This window comes from Phodopus roborovskii, unplaced genomic scaffold (genome assembly GCF_943737965.1).
Source record: "Phodopus roborovskii unplaced genomic scaffold, PHOROB, whole genome shotgun sequence".
Classification (NCBI taxonomy): domain Eukaryota; kingdom Metazoa; phylum Chordata; class Mammalia; order Rodentia; family Cricetidae; genus Phodopus; species Phodopus roborovskii.
In genome coordinates, this window is record NW_026125648.1 from 1,196,202 (window position 1) to 1,212,552 (window position 16,351).

The 16,351-nt window shown below is 42.2% G+C and overlaps 1 protein-coding gene across 1 annotated transcript in view; it reads left to right on the plus strand.

The window, feature by feature from the left end:
• Positions 1-3,611: 3,611 nt before the first annotated feature.
• The window catches only part of Acsl4 (acyl-CoA synthetase long chain family member 4), a 322,427-nt gene continuing 309,687 nt past the window's right edge, over positions 3,612-16,351 (plus strand). The window contains exon 1 of the mRNA XM_051177972.1: positions 3,612-3,622. The gene's annotated coding sequence lies outside the window, so the exon portion shown is untranslated. The remainder of the gene's footprint in view (positions 3,623-16,351) is intronic.

Consider the following 16,351-nt stretch of genomic DNA (forward strand, 5'->3'; position numbering starts at 1 on the left):
CAGGGCTACTTCCTGCCACCTTCCTCCACTCTGTCTCTTCATCAGCCTCCCATCTGTTCTTTCCTCCAGATTTCATTCTCAGATGCCCACCTTCCCCTGTAAGGGATACACAGCACAGTGTGTGTGTGTGTGTGTGTGTGTGTGTGTGTGTGTGTGTGTGTGAGACCCACACAGCTTATGTTATGCAATCAGTCCAAGGAACAAATATAGATTCCATGATTTTCCATATTTGATAGCTCTTTTAATCTGCCTTAGAACACTTTGCAGGAATTCTGTAGGAAAAGGTGGAATTTGTTATCAAGGCAGGTAAATAATGAGCTGTGGAGACTGTGGGAGACTCGAGTGCAAGTTTTCTGTTTCTTCCTTTGAAATGGAGTGTGTGTGTGTGTGTGTGTGTGTATGTGTACATGTATGTCTGTAGATAACCATGCAGTTGTATACATGTGGAGACTAGAAGCCAGTGTCTAGTGTCTTTATCAACTGCTTTGCACCTTACTTTTTTTGAGAAATGGTCTCTCTAAACCAAAAGCTTGGCTGTTTAAACAAGACTGGTTAAGGAGCAAACCCTGGGAATACTCCTTATCTCTGCCTCCCCAGTACCAAGATCACAGGCATGAACCACCTCACCAAGCTTTTTTAAGTGAATGCTAGGGATCTCTTTAACAGCTGAGCCATCTCCTCACACTTTGAATGCACACTTTAGTGCTCTATTTATATTATGTGGATATAATCATGAGCATGAGAGTGAGGAATACACAATCATAAACCTTATTTGACTTTTTTTTGTTTGGAGAGAGGGTCTTGATAGGTAGCTTAAGTTGGCCTCCATCTTTTGATCCTCCTGCTTCAGCCTCCTGAATGTTGGGATTATGGGTGGGAACCACATCATTGCCTTCTAATTGGGCTTTAAAAATCAAATGCAAGCGTGGTTACAGTTCGATAGTAGAACATTCACCTAGTATGTGTAAGGCCCTGGATTCTCCCCAGCACACACAGCCATGGGAATGTAGCTTGGGGATAGGGGGCTTACCAAGCATATACAAGGCCCTAGGTTGAATGTAGAATTTAAAAAAAAAAAAGAAAAATAAAAACAACTAAGTAAATTGTATACATGTGGTCTTTGCTTAGCATTTCTTACAATTACATGTGGATCTAAATAACTTCAAGTCAAAAGGCCTATAACAATAGAGGATGTCCTAGCTTGCTTTCTATAGCTGACTGTGGAATTCAGAGGGTGACCTCTGCTTCTTTACTTCTGTCTTGTGGAGCCTGAGGATTGAACTCAGGGTTCCGAGTGCCTTTTCCTGCTGAACCATTTTGCTGACCCTGGAATTGCCCCGCCCCACCCCATTCCATGGCTTCCCTATGTCACACAGACTGCCTCGGAATTCTCACTAAAGTAGTCTGGTTTGAACTCACAGAGATCTGTTAGGCTCTGCCTCCCCAGTGCTGAGATTAAAGAACGATGCACACCTGGATCCTGAAGGTATTCTTTATTCTTCCAATATTTTTTTAGTTCTTTTCTCCCCTTGAGGTGCTGGGAATTGTACCCAGAATATAATGTATGCTAGGCAAGTTCTCCACCACTCACCTGTACCCACAGCCCTGGCATTGTTTATTTATTGTCATTCAATATTTTCCCCTTCATTTGGGTCCACAGCAGTCACTAAAGCTTACTGTAAGAGCCACATCAGCAAACGGGACTGATTGTATCAATGCAACTTTACACGCAAAGGTGTGTCCCAAAATATTAATTTTTCGAAAAATGGGATTTATCAGAATTTGAGGGACATTTGCCTGTGCTGGGATTCTCCCAGGGTGGTTGGCCTCTCTCTCTTCTTATCCTTTCCTGACACATCATCTCAAGATTGAATTTCATCCTGTTTTCTATAGGAGACAGAACAGGCTTGCCTGGAAAGAAAAACATCCCTGCAGAGATTAGATGCTGACTAATTCTCATTTCCAGTATCTAAAGGCAGAGGATTAGATTAAGAAATGAATAATACCGTGCTGCAATTGTACTGTACGAGCTCTCTTACTATATGGCATGTTTATTGGAGGTCAGCCAAGATGGTTCTTAGGAGCAGATGCTGAGTACTATATTGGTCACAGGCCCTGTAAACATGAGAGAAAGACAAGAAGACTAACTTAGCTTCATAGCAGAAAAATGACTTCTGCTCTTTCTTTTTGCTTGGAGAGAAGCATTGAAAGTCACAAGTAAAAGTGTGTGTGTGTGTGTGTGTGTGTATGTGTGCATCACAGCATGCATGTGAGGGCAGAGAACAATCTTGGGTGTCGATTCTTGCCTTCCACTTGGTTTGAGACAGGATCTCCTACGCTGTTTGCTGTTGCATATGCCAGGCTAGCTGACCTACAAGCTTCTGGAGTTTCCTTCTTTTGATTCTCATCTCATTGTAGAGCACTAGGTGCTCTACAATGTGTGCTATGGTGCCTGACTTTATGTAGGTCCTCATGCTTGTGCAGAATTGCTTTACCTTCCAAACTCACTTCCCAGCCCCTAAAGTATGGTTTTTATGGTTTAAATGTGGAATGTTTCCCACAGACTCATATAGTCGAGCAATTGGTCCCAGATGATTCAAGCTGTTTTGGCAGGTTGTGGAATATTTTAGACATGAGACATAGCTTTGAGCATTAGGGCCATATGGAAGGGGCCGGTAAGTTGTAACCCTGCCTCATTTCTGGCCCAAGGGCTCTACTTCTTCATCCACCCAGATTTGAGCAAGCTGCCTTATAAGGTTTTAGCTACCTTGGACAGGAGCCAGCCTCCCATCATGCCTTTCCCAACATGAAATTGGGAGTGAAACTAAATCCTCCATCTCCTGAGTTGTTTCTGTCAGGAATTTTGTCCCAGTGACTAGAGAAGTGATTAATACACATGTGATCACACAAACAGATGCTGTCTTGATACAGCTAGCATCGAGGGGTAAGCAGAATAATTCTGGGCGTTGTGATTTCAAGGAGAAATGCTCTTGATGGGCACAAAGGTTTGAACACTTGATGGCCAGCTTGTAGCACTGGTTTGGAAAGATGTGGAAACTTTAGGAGATTGGACTTAGCTGGAGGAAGTGAGTTACAGGGAGGAGGTGTGCTAGAGTTTGCTAGCCAAGTCCACTTCCTATCCAGTCTCTCTGCTTCCTGTTGTGAGTCCCAAGCTGCACAAGAATCCAGATGTTGCCCTGACTTCCTTATCCCAAGACAATTTACCCCCTTCAAACTTTCAAACTGTGATCCAAAACAAACCTTTCCTTCCTGCCTGCCTTAAATTGCTTCTTGTCCTGTTTTTTTTTTTTTTTTTTTTTTTTTTTGGTTTTTTTCCCACAGCAACAAGAAAAGTAACTAATGTGCTGGGCTTTTACTTCCTGCTTCTGTCAGGCACGATTGTAATATCTTTTACTGCTCCATCCTTCTCACTTATATCAACTTCCTTACCCTCACCCTGGCCCCTGCCATTTCATTCGCCCTTCTCTTCACCCAGAATGTTGTATTTAGCTTCAAATACAGCCCGGAAAAATATCCATCCAAATGGTGTCACCTGACTTGGAAAGTCGATGTATAGTTTCGTATAGTTTTGTTTGACTCTCATCGTTCTCGGCAGCTCTGGGTCTCCTCATCCTTCTGGGAATAGACAATTCCGTCACCCAAAGCAGAATATGTACCTCTCCACGTGTCCCAGGTTAGCACATTTGAATCTTGCTGCATTGTGGCTAGCTAAGGTGAGGTGAGAATGTCACTTACCTATGCTGAAAGAATTCCCTGTGTTGTTTGTCAACCCTACAATAAAGCATAATCGCAATAGGGTGACACTAGTATTTTGGTCCTTGTTGTATGGTGGTTTCCTACTAATGGGAACACTCCCTCCAGGAGGGAGAGGGGGGCCCGTGCAACTTGGGAGGTAAACAAAGCCTCAGATGCCTGGGAAAGCAGAAATGTGGAAGATTCTTGAATGCCCCCTCCTAGGTCTTATGAAAGGAATGAACAAGCACTGGAGAAGACGCTGATCATCTGTCCGGCTGATCCCTGGACTGTTGAGCAAGCTATGCAGAGAGCTCCAGTGTTTCAGCTTTCTTGAGTCGTCACCTGTGTTGGGATGGGCTTTTCAGCAACACAGGTGCTTTTGAGTGAGTCATCTGTGATCCTTAGAAGTAACCCCTCACTGACACGTCTGTTAGCCGTTTCAGTACAAACTCACTGGTTTACCACGTTGCATTTTCTTTTCTTTCTCCCCCCCACATCTTGGTATTTATTCTTCTCTCGTACTGACCCAGCCTCCCCATCCCACTCCCCCCAGTCTCTCATACACACCACCCCTCTCCCCCAGATCCCTTGCTCCTTCATTTCCCTTCAGAAAAGAACAGGCCTCCCAGGGACATCAACCAAACACAGCATAACAAGATACAACAAGACTAGGCCCAAACGCTCATATTAAGGCTGGACAAGGGAATCCAGGAGGACCCAAAGGGTCCCAAGTACAGGCAAAAGTCAAAGACACCCTTACTCCCACTGTCAAGAGTCCCACAAAACCCAGTAACCACAACATATTTGCAAGGGACCTATCACAGACCCATGCAGGCTGTGATCTCCTGGAGTCTTCTACACACCGGGCTCCTACAATCCCTTCCTCCCCCTCTTCTGTGGGGTTTTCCCTGCCCCACCCAATGTTTGGATGTGGGTTTCTGCATCTGATCCCATCAGCTGCCAGAGGAAGTGTCTCTGATGATGATTCAGCCAGGCTCTGATCTATGAGTATAGTAGAATATCCTTAGGAATCATTTCATTGATTGATTGGTTTCTCTTATTTTTCCTTGCCGGTTGTGTTTGGTTCTGCCCTAGGTCTCTGGGCCATCTGGCCCCAAAATCCTGGCCATCCAGGCAGTGTCAGGCATAGACTTCCTCAAGATGTGAGCTTCAACTTAAACCAGTCATTTCTTGGTCACTCCCACAAGTTCTGTGTCACCTTTACCTTAGCATATCTCACAGGCAGGACAAATGTGGGTCGAAGGTTTTATGGCTGGCTTGGTATTCCAGTTACACCACTGGAAATCTTACCTGATTACAGATGGCCAGTTCAGGCTCTGTATTTCCCATTCCTGGGAGTCCTCACTAGGGTCACCCTCATAGATCCCAGGCTATTTCTATTGCTGTAGGTTTCCATATCGTTCCCCAAGTAACCCACAATTCCAGCCATCTCTCCCCATACTGATTCCTTCCATACATCCTCAACCTCTGCCTGATCCCTACTGTTCCCATATGCACCCACCTCTAGTTCACCCACAAAATCTATTCTATTTCCCCTTCCCAGGGACATCCAAGCATCCCTACTTGAGCCCTCCTTGGGTCTGTGGATTATAGCATGATTATCCTTTACTTTACAGCTAATATCTACTTATAAGTGAGTACATATCACGTTTGTCTTTCTGGGTCTGGGTTAATTCACTCAGCATGATTTTTTTTCTAGTTTCATTCATTGGCCTGCAAATGTCATGATCTAATTGTTTTCAACAGCAGAATAATACTCCATTGTATAAATGAACCATATTTTCATTGTCCATTTTTCACTTGAGGGGCATCTATATTGTTTCCAGTGTCTGGGTATTATGACTATAGCCACAATGAACTTAGTTGGGCAAGTGTTCTTGTGGTATGATGGAGCATCAAGTGGGTATCTGCCCAAGAGTGATATAGCTGGGTCTTAAGGTAAATCAATTCCCAATTTTCTGAAGAACAGTCATGTTGATTTCCATACTTGGCTGTACAAGTTTACACACCCACCAGCAATGGACATGAGTTGTCACTTGTGTTATTGACCTTCGTCATTCTGACAGGTGTAAATAGCATGTAGAAGAGTGCAAATAGATCCATATTTATCACTCTGCACAAAACTCAAGTCCAAGTAGATCAAAGACCTCAACATTAAATAAGAACACTGAACCTGGTAGAAGAGAAAATATGGAATGGCCTTGAATTTATTGGTGCAGGACATTCTGAACAAAACACCAATCAATATCTTAGGCACTAAGATTAACAATAAATGGGTCCTGGTGAAACTGAAATCTTCTGTAAGGCAAAGGACATGTCAATAGGACAAAACAGCAGCCTACAGAATGGGAAAAGATTTTCATTAACTCCACATTTGACAGGGGACTAATATCCAAAATATATGAAGAACTCAAGAAACTAAGCATCAACAAAGCAAATAATCCAATTAAAAAATAGGGCATAGTTCTATGTAGAGAATTCTCAATAGAGGAATCTCAAATGGTTGAGAACCACTTAAAGGAATTTTCAACATCCTTAACCATCAGGGAAATGCAAATCAAAACTACTTTGAGTTTTGAGGTTGCATTTTCAGACAGTCATCACTCTGTTCTGTCATGTATGCCCTTTGTGGGATGAGTAGATATGTATTGTGTGTCCCTGAGGAAAAAATTTCTCTCATACAAAACAGTGCTTTCCACCATACTTCTCATTCCCATTGACCAACATTCTTGCCTATTTCTTTGAGCAGATGAAAAAGCACCTACGAAGATGACTATTGCTTCTAAGATTGCTCAACTGCTGTCAAGAGCAATATTACAAGTTTGTACAGGAAAAATGGAGAGAAATAGTGTTCTCTGTCCATTAAGCCAACATTACAGCAAAAATAACCCACAGCAATCACTAGCTTCTCTAATGCAGTCCCCTCTCTACAGCAACAGTAAAATCCAGAGTAGGGAGGGAGAACTTTGAAGGGCCACAAGATAAACCGGAGACATGTTTAGAGATTGAATTCTTCACCCAATCAAAAGGCAAGTGCAAATGTTGACCTGAATTCCAATGGGCAAATGCTTGAGCATGCGGTGGACAGTATGGAGTGGAGTGTCTGGGGAGAAGAGCTTAATGGTGGTAGTGGTGGGGTTATGAGTGAGAAGCCCGAGGAAAAATTAGCAGCAGCAGTTCTCTTCTTCCACCATGTGGGCTCTGGGGATCAAAGTCAGGTCCTCTGGCTTGTGAGAAAGTCCCTTTACCTGCTGAGCCATCGCTCTAGCCCAGTCTCAGATATTTTGTTACAGCAGGACAAAGACATTGTTCAAACAGGATTCCTAGCTTCCCACTTCTCCAAAAATCTGCCCATCTGTTCCGATGTCAATTCTATGCTTCCAGTAAGACTGACTCCAAGGTATACCCCATAACTAAGACATCTGCAAAGCATGCCTGACTCTTCTTTAGAACATCCTTAGAATCTACCAGGCCCCAGTCACTATTGTAACCAGATTCAGGACACTATCCCCTTTCACTGTTCTTTTCTGTACTTTAAACATGCCAAACCCCTTCCTACTTTGGGGCCATTGCACTGAACTGCCCATCTGTACGGATAATGTAAATAAGTAAATGCAAGGCTATCCACATCAGTTTCCTTCAGATTTCTGCCCAAATGTCCTTCAAAGTTCTTCTCCAATCCTCTTTTCTGAATACAGCCCCAACATTCTGTTCTTCCCAAAGCCATCTCATGGTTTTATTTGATCAAGATCCCCACTGGGATTACTATGGTTTGGTTTTGTTTTTTCATTCCTAATTGTCTGTTTCCATCAGGACATACATTTCGGACACGGTTTTTGCTTTATCCCTTGATCTGCTCACCAGCACTTAGGATACTTGGCACTTAATATTTAGTAAATATTTGCTAAATGGAGGAGTAACTAGGCAATGAGCTTCTCTATGAAGACTGTCCCACACAGACAGTGCCATGTAGGACAAACACTGAGTAACACAGACAAAGGAGCTGAAAAGGCCTGCTCACTCTAAATCAAACACATCTCAGTGAAAGCATATGTCAAAATAAATATCAACTCCCAAGTCTTCTCCTTTTTTTATGTCCTCGTAAGTGGGAGTGGAAATTGGGATCACAAATGAGGAAAATAGTGGTGCTTATGGGTTATTAATTTTTCCCAAAGGAGCCCAATCAGCTTGCATCTTTTTATTTGCTTATTCCATCAACAAATATTTGTTGACTACATCCCTCTGTCAATCACAGTTTTAGATAGTAGAGACATGGTGTGAAAGATGCATGAATTTCCTGACCTTCGTGAAATTTAAACCCAGAGTAAAAAGGTCTTTCCTGTGTTTTACTGAGACAGGATCTTGGTTATTCAAAGCAGGCTGTGAGCTCAAGATGTAGCTGAGGATGAATTTGAACTTCGGATTCTCCTGCCTCCTCTTGCTAAGTGCTGGGATTACAGGCATGGGTCACCACCTCTGGTCAAATTGTTTTATATTCAAGAGATACTTGAAGAAGTTTTGCTGACTTGGTAATGGATCCACTTCTAGTTCAAATGGGTATTTCTGAAATGCAAATTCGACTTGTGAGTGGGGCCACATTGTCTGCATTTCTACAAAGCTCTCAGGTACTGTTGGTCTGGTGAGCACACTTCAGTTAAAGTATAAAATGTACTGTCAAGGGAAATAGGAACTTCTACTTTCTTATCCGTTCCTGTACCACAGAATAGCAAGAAAAATCATTACAGCAGGCGAAGCAAGTTTCCAGGGATTGCTGCGTGGGAGAGATCTTGCTGGGTATGTTAAACAGTATGTGGGGTGGGGAAGCCCCTGAAGCAGTGGGTATTCAGCGATTCAGCTGGGAGTCAACCACAAAATTGAAGGTTACAGCTACTGAAGAACTGCAGTTTCTAGGGAAGTCTACCAGCTAGCTATAGGGGATTATTATTTTAAAATATTTTGTTGTTGTTGTGGTTGTTTTTTTTTGGGGGGGGGGTGGTTTAAAATACAGGGTTTCTCTGTGGCTTTGGAGCCTGTCCTGGAACTAGCTCTTGTAGACCAGGCTGGCCTTGAACTCACAGAGATCCACCCACCTCTGCCTCCCCAGTACTGGGATTAAAGGCATGTGCCACTAGCAACCAGCTGTTTATTTATTTATTTATTTTTTTATTTTATTTTTTAAGCTGAGTCATCCATTTTATTTTGTCATGTGCTCACAGCAATTCTCTCTCTCCTCTCCCTGGTAGGTCACAGAGATAAATTAAAAATAAAATCTACAAGGAAAATGATGTATTAAAAAGCCCTCCCAGGCTCACGCTTTCTATCCCTACTGCTCAGTTAGGAAACTCCTTCCTGGACAGGGAGGAGAATCAGTGCTTGACCCTGACCCCTGACTCACCCCTGTTAGTTGGGGGCAGACAGTACTCCAGAGCTGACCAAGATTGGGAGGTGTCCATGGCAAAGTTACCAAAAAAAAAAAAAAAAAAAACAAAACAAAACAAAAGCCATTTCAGTGACCTCCAAGTTAGCACAACATTGGGAAGCATTGGGAAGTGAACCTTCCCTCAGGCCCCCCTGCCTACAAACACCTGGGCTTGACACTGGGGGAAAACAAAAACCTTATAAACCCCAGCAACAAAACTTAGTCCACTTAGAATTTCTTGCTCTTGATTTTTTTTAGAGCGTGTGTCCTGTTTCACTTACAGGGCCTAGGATGTTTGTGTCGAATTAAAAGGAGACACCCCAATATTCAAAGCTGCTAAATGTTCTCTTTGCCATAAAGACTTCATGTAAGTGTGTAAACACTTGGGATTTTTCTCCTCTGTCCTGAGGTCTTGTCCTGTTTTTTTTTTTTTGGGGGGGCTCATTTTCTAGGAAAATGAGAAGTGCATGAAAGGGGCTAGAGATGACCCTCCCCTAGACTTTGAGTTTCAGGCAGCAGCTGCTTCTTGAGCAGGGCTCCTCAAGGACAGCCTTGGGGGAGGCGGTGAAGGGCAACACTAAGGTAGCCAGATGTTTATTTATTTTTACATGTTTGGCTTGCATGAATGTGCACAGTGTGCATGCAGTTTCTGTGGAGACCAGAAGAAAAGATAAGAACCAGAGTTACAGATGGTTTTGAGCCACCATGTGGGTGGTGACTGAACCTGGGTCCTCTGGAAGAGCATTTCTTACATGCTGAGCCATCACTCCAGCCTCTATAGGGGATTATTAAGGCCTGAGCAGTGACTTGGAACAGGAGGAACCAGAATCAGAAGAAGGTTATATGGTAGGGGCTTAGACTCAGGACACAGGGTAAGTCCTCATTACAGCATCCTAAGTAGACTGACCTTGAACCTGAACTGAAGGTCCTTAAAGTCTTCTTGGCAGAGTAGAGTTGATGTAGAGCTCAATGCGGCTGTAGTTTTGGTGCTTTGTGACTAGAAGAGGATTTTCAGGACAGGAAACTAAGATTTCACAATGCCTGGAGGAAGCCGTGTATTGCAGGGCACTCCCCTCTGGATCCCAGATTATGTACAGACCACACCCAAACACCAATTTCCAAGCACCAAGCAAACATAAAGAGATCCTTTATTAAGCAAGGCAAAGAGACAAGGTGGCTGAATCGGAATCAGTCAGAAACAGCAGCAAATAGCTTTGCAAGTGTTAAGTTTAAAAGGGACAAGGGGAGGAATGTTGCTAAAGTTCTGATGAGGTATTTTAATTAGGATAGTCAAAATAATGAAGTTTGATTGCTCGACCTTGATGTTTTGATAGCTGGAGCTTGTTGATCAGTCTCAGAAATGAGTCAGTGGCCAAATAAGTTGCTAGCTTTAGAAATGTCAACTAACTGTTTAGCAAGGGGGAGAAAGGTAAAAGGCAAAACCAGGGGGCAGCACGTTTGTCTTGCTCTGGTCTGTGTTTGCCATGCTGAGACTTGCTAGATGCCCCTCCGAGAAATTCTTAGAACTCACAAAAAGGTAGAAAATGTGTGGAACTTTCTTTCCAATGGCACCAAACAGGAAATTTAATGTTGATTATTGGCCAAAGATAATGCAAAAACATTCCATTGATTTTTTTTAATTTTCCAGGCTAGAAAACATGTGAATATGAACTAATATTAAGAAGAAAGAGATGGGAAAACAGATCTGTGAGAGAGGACTTACAGAAAAGGCTGACAAAAAAAAAAAAAAAAAAAAAAGGACGGAGTATCTGCCATTTACTGACAATGCCTCCCAATGATTTTAGGGGAAACACAGGACACACAGAAGGAAGTCAGAACTGTACACTGGGAACAAACCACTGTGTTCTGAGTGAAGTTCACAGAGGAGTCCTGTGCTCTAGGTTCTTACAAACTCACTGATCAGAGTGGCCAAGAGATCTTGAATGTCTGCTTCAAAGGCTCTGTTCATTTGGATGCTGTACTTAGACGTGCCGGTGTAGGGCATGGCTTGTATAGCCTGGTAAGTGTGGGTCTATAATGCAGCTCTACTACTTAACTTCTCTGGGTCTTTGAATTATCATCTGTAAATGATAAACCACCCACATCATGGAACTGTGGTGAAAAATACATTACTCCATGCATTCAAAATGCCTGGAACACAGCAAGGCACATTGTTAGTGTTCAGTTGATGTTACAGCTGCTGCTCCTCTTACCACATGCAAGGGACATGAGAGTTCAAAGCCCCATTTGCTAAGATAAAAGGCTGAGATCTAGAGAGAAGGGGTAGAGGGAGAGTACTCCAGGTCACCAACAAGCACACAGCAGAGCAAAGGATGGAGACCAAGTGTCCTGAGCTCTGTTTTCCCTACAACACATCACTAACTTTTATTTATTTAACTTCTCTCTCTCTCTCTCTCTCTCTCTCTCTCTCTCTCTCTCTCTCTGTGTGTGTGTGTGTGTGTGTGTGTGTGTGTTAAGAGGACACCTTGTAAGAGCCCATTCTCTCCTTCTACCATGTCAGTCCTGGGCATTGAATTCAGGCTGTCAGACTTAGTAACAGGTACCTTTACCCAATGAGCAATCTTGCCAGCCTCACACCATTAACTGTTTTTTATTTTGTATTGTTTTTGATACAAGGCCTCTCTCTCTCTCTCTCTCTCTCTCTCTCTCTCTCTCTCTCTCTCTCTCTCTCTCTCTCTCTCCATAAGCCCCTGGCTGTTCTTGAACTCACTATGTAGATCAGGCTGGCCTTGAACTCACAGAGATCCACCTGCCTCTACCATCTGAGAGCTGGGATTACAGGCGTGTGACACCACCACACCTGGATTCCCAGCTTTCATCGCAGTTCACAGGGAAAATACTTCACATGCTCACACACTTGTATAAATAGTATGAAATTTGTATGGAGCAATAAGTTGACAAATTAACTCTAATATTTTTCATTCAAATATGAATAAGTTAATAAGTAGCCACGGGGTCAGGAGGCCTAAGTTAGGTGGAGAATATGACACCTAGCTCAAGAATCATGTAGGAGGTGAACCTCTGGGCATGCCTGTGAGGGAGTTTCTAGCCTGGGTTAACTGAGGTGGGGAAGATCCATTCCGATATGGTTGGTCCCGTGCAATGGTCTGTGGTCCAAGATGGTTTAAAAAGGAGAGAGCAAGCTGAGCAACTGCACTCATCTTTCTCTCATCTTCATGACTGCAGACATCACATGAGCAGCAAACTCCTGCTCCTACCACCTTGCCTTCCCCACCACGAGGGCCTGTATCCCTTCAAACCATGAGCCAAATAATCCCTTCTTTCCTTAAGTTGCTTTTGCGGGCGTTTTGCCACAGTGATGTGAAAAGTCATGGGTAGAGAACCTATGGAAGGCATGTAAGTTCCCACTACACAGACGACGGAAGAGACAGAATGTGCCCCCGTTATGCTAAGCAAGCACCCCTTTCATCTAATGTCAATGTTCACTACTCCTAGAGAAAGCAAAAGCTTTAAGAAAGAAACACTAAAGAAGAGAGCTCATCTTTCTCTACCTATATGAAATGCTTGAATTGAGAAAACCATGAGTGGCATATGAAGTTGAACATCTGGGACAGGACAAGTCTGGATTAAACCTGGCTTGATATAAAAGAGGCCAGAAAAATGGCAACATCCCCAAATAATAGCATTTAAGAAAAGGAAAGGAGATGTGTGGTAATTAAAAAACAATAAAGAAGGAAAAACTATTATATTTTTCATCCTAATAACTCAATTGTCTCTTTACAATTGTAGTGGTATACAAAAAAAATGGATGTTGGCACATGAAGAAAAATAAAGTATGAATTACAAAGGAATGATTATATAACTTATTACATTATAACCTTATATTATTATAAGGTATATGTAATAATATACATATGCACAGAAACATAATAGATTTCTATGCTATTGCTGAAAATCAAGAACTATATCTGTATATACTGACAAAGAAATTCAAATTTGCATTTTTCCTCATAACAACCAAAAAAGATTACTTATAAATTTTTCTACTGTGTCTGGCTCTACTTGTCCATTCTTAAATTGACATGCTTTTGAACTTTTTGTGTTTTTTGTTATTTGGAATAATGATACTAACAATTACTTGTGTACAAGTTTTTGCACAGATGTGAATTTTCAATCATCTTTCTTATTTAAAAAATTAACTTTATTTTGCATATATGGGTGTTTTGCCTACATGTCTGTCTGTGCACCCCATGAGTGCCTGGTGCCCTCAGATGACAGAAGTCATCAGGTCCCTTGGAACTGGAGTTACAGACAGTTGTAAGCTGCCATGTGGGTTATGGGAATTAAACCTGGGTCCTCTGGCAGAGCAGTCAGTGTTCTTCAGTTCTGAGCCTTCTGTCTTAGTCTATTTCCAGTCTTCTTGGTTACATTATTAAGAGTGGAATTACTGGTCATCTTGTAATTTTTATGTATAATGTTTTTGAAAACTAAGAAAGTGTTTTGCAAACTGGTTGAAGCATTTTACACTCCTAAGAGCAATGAAGATGGCTGCAATTAGCAGTTGTTATTGTCTTTTTGATTATATATCTTACTGGATGTGAAGAATTATTATGATGTTGATTTACATTTCACTAATGATCAGGATGTTGTACAGTTTGTCCTGTACATATTGGCTACGTGTATATTTTCTCCGGAGATATGTTTAGTCATAGACTTTGCCCATTAAAAAACAAACAAACAAACAAACAAACACGAGCCCTTAATCCTAACACTGGGGAGGCAAAGGCAGGTGATCTCTGTGACTATGTATGAAGGTATGTGCTGTGTATTCACTAGTCAGATTAAAACATAGAATATTTCCATTTTTCTTATCCCCCCCCCCCCCAGTCTGAACCCCTGGCATCAGAAAAAAATGACCTCCATTATGCTCAATTATTACTTCTATTCTAGTGCTAGCTCCCTTTAAATGGAAGCATGCAGTTTACATTCATCAGCACGGGCTCTTCTAAACAGGTTTGGTAAGGTTCATTTATATGTGTGGGATGAGGAGAATGTCACCTGCAGGAAGATGAAGGATGAAAGAAGTCAGGTTTTTCACTGTCAGTGAAGAGACTTACAAATAAAACAAGAGTGAACTTTGTGGTATTGGATTGAACTTGGAGATGCTGATACAAATTGAAGGTGCATTCTTTTTCTGCTCGAGGAAATAACCACATAGCTACTGGCTTAACAGGAACAAACAGAGCCTGGAGATGTGTTTCAATTGGTAGAGAGCTTGCCTTGTATGTAAAACAATGATCCTCACCTTCATAGTAACAGTATAGAAGTCTCGGAGTATGGAAAGCGAAGCAGTTCATTTTACAACCTTGCAAACTTTGGTATCAAACTAAAGAGAGGGCAAAAATGGCTGTGTGCCAATGTGGCCCAAAACAGTACTTCTTGTGTATGCCTCCTAGTTCTCATCTGAATTCTCCAGAGAAGTACAATCTTCCAGACATCTAACATTGTCCCTTCTCCAAATTCCCCTTCCTATTAGCTCAGGACGCAAAATTTTAGCTAATGTATATGCTAGGGCTTGAGATTCCCTCCATTTCTGATATGTGGGCAAAGTCACACAGCACACTTCTCTAACTTTTCAATCCGAGGATGAACTGAGAGCACCTAGCTAGACAAGCAGGCACCAGCTGTCCTGTAGACCAGACAGGGGCCTCTTGCTTCCTTCTTATCTCTGATACAATGATGAATTCTAAATGCACCACATATTGACAATAGACCATGATGCTTTTATTTGTCTACGTAGATAATGCACAATATCCTGCATTTAATCTCCAGTATAAACCCACTTTAGTGGCACCTGCCTTGTGATCCCAGCACTCAGGAGCCATGGAGACAACATAATCAGAAAGTCAAGGCGATTTCTGGCTACATAGCAAAGTTGAAGGCTAACTTGGGTGTGCAAAAACCCTGTTTCAAGCACACAATCAAATGAAAGCCACAAATATGTTACTTTATGGTATTAGAGGAGAGAAACCTAAAATCATGGGCTGTGTTCACCCTGGAAGCTTAAGAGGAGAAACAATGTCCTTTCCTTTTCTAGTTGCTGAAGGTTGCCTGCACACCTGGGTTGGTGGTCTCTCTTTTCCTCTGTCCTTTACCCCAAACACTACTTCCATTCTTATTTCCTCCTTCTGTGGTGACATCTTCATTTGCCTCTCACTTGTGACTGGATCACACCTTCCCTGGTGATGCCAGATCATTTACCCACTGAAATGAGGTCCTTAGCTTAGAAGATGGTGGAATACGAGAATCCTTCACACAACTGTGGGAATGACAAGAGTCAAAGCAACAAAGCAGAACATATACACCAGGAAGTAAAAGAAAGGAGCTGCTCGGGGAATTAAGGGAGGTGATAGAACAGCTAAAAAGCATGAAGGCAGCTCAGAGAAAGCACAAGGTAAGCCTGCAGAGTGTAGCCAGCCAAATCATAACAAAAGATTGGCAGTTCTCCCTGCAGGAGAAACACATAGTTCTTGGAAACTTGAAATCTGCTACCAGGATTTGGTCTGAAAGTGACTCTTGCATGGCAGCCCAGAATCAGGGAGGGAAACCCTTACATTGTTCAGTCTCTTCAGAATGCTATTGCCAGGAGCCTTCTTAGGGACTGAATAAGGCTCAGAAAATGAAAACAGCAATTCAAGATCCCAAGATACAACCTGCTACAGTTACTGGATGGGTGACAGAAGAGACAGTCTTAGACAGCTTAGATGTTCATCACCACATAAGTCACTACGTGCCTGGCTCATACATTGGAACATTGTAGGAGTTACCACCAGCACAGAGTGTGCATTGAAAAAAAAATCTTCTAGAGTAAACACAGGTCTTTTTTACAGACAACCCAACTTCTCTGGCCCTGCTCAGAAAGGATGAAAAGCGAGGCTTAGCCAATGTATAGGACCAAACGTTATGATGGAAGCAGAGAGGAATAGCAATCGATACCAGTTGGGACCTATATCCCCTCCATGTTTGGTGGGTTCCAGTATTAGAAGATCAGAAAGGAAGTTTCTCCCATCCAAGTATTTGACTCATCTTTTCCTTTTATCTTAACTATTATCTAATTTTATTTACTTAGTTTTATTCTGTACTTGGATTTTTAAACTCTTGTTCTTTTCCTTT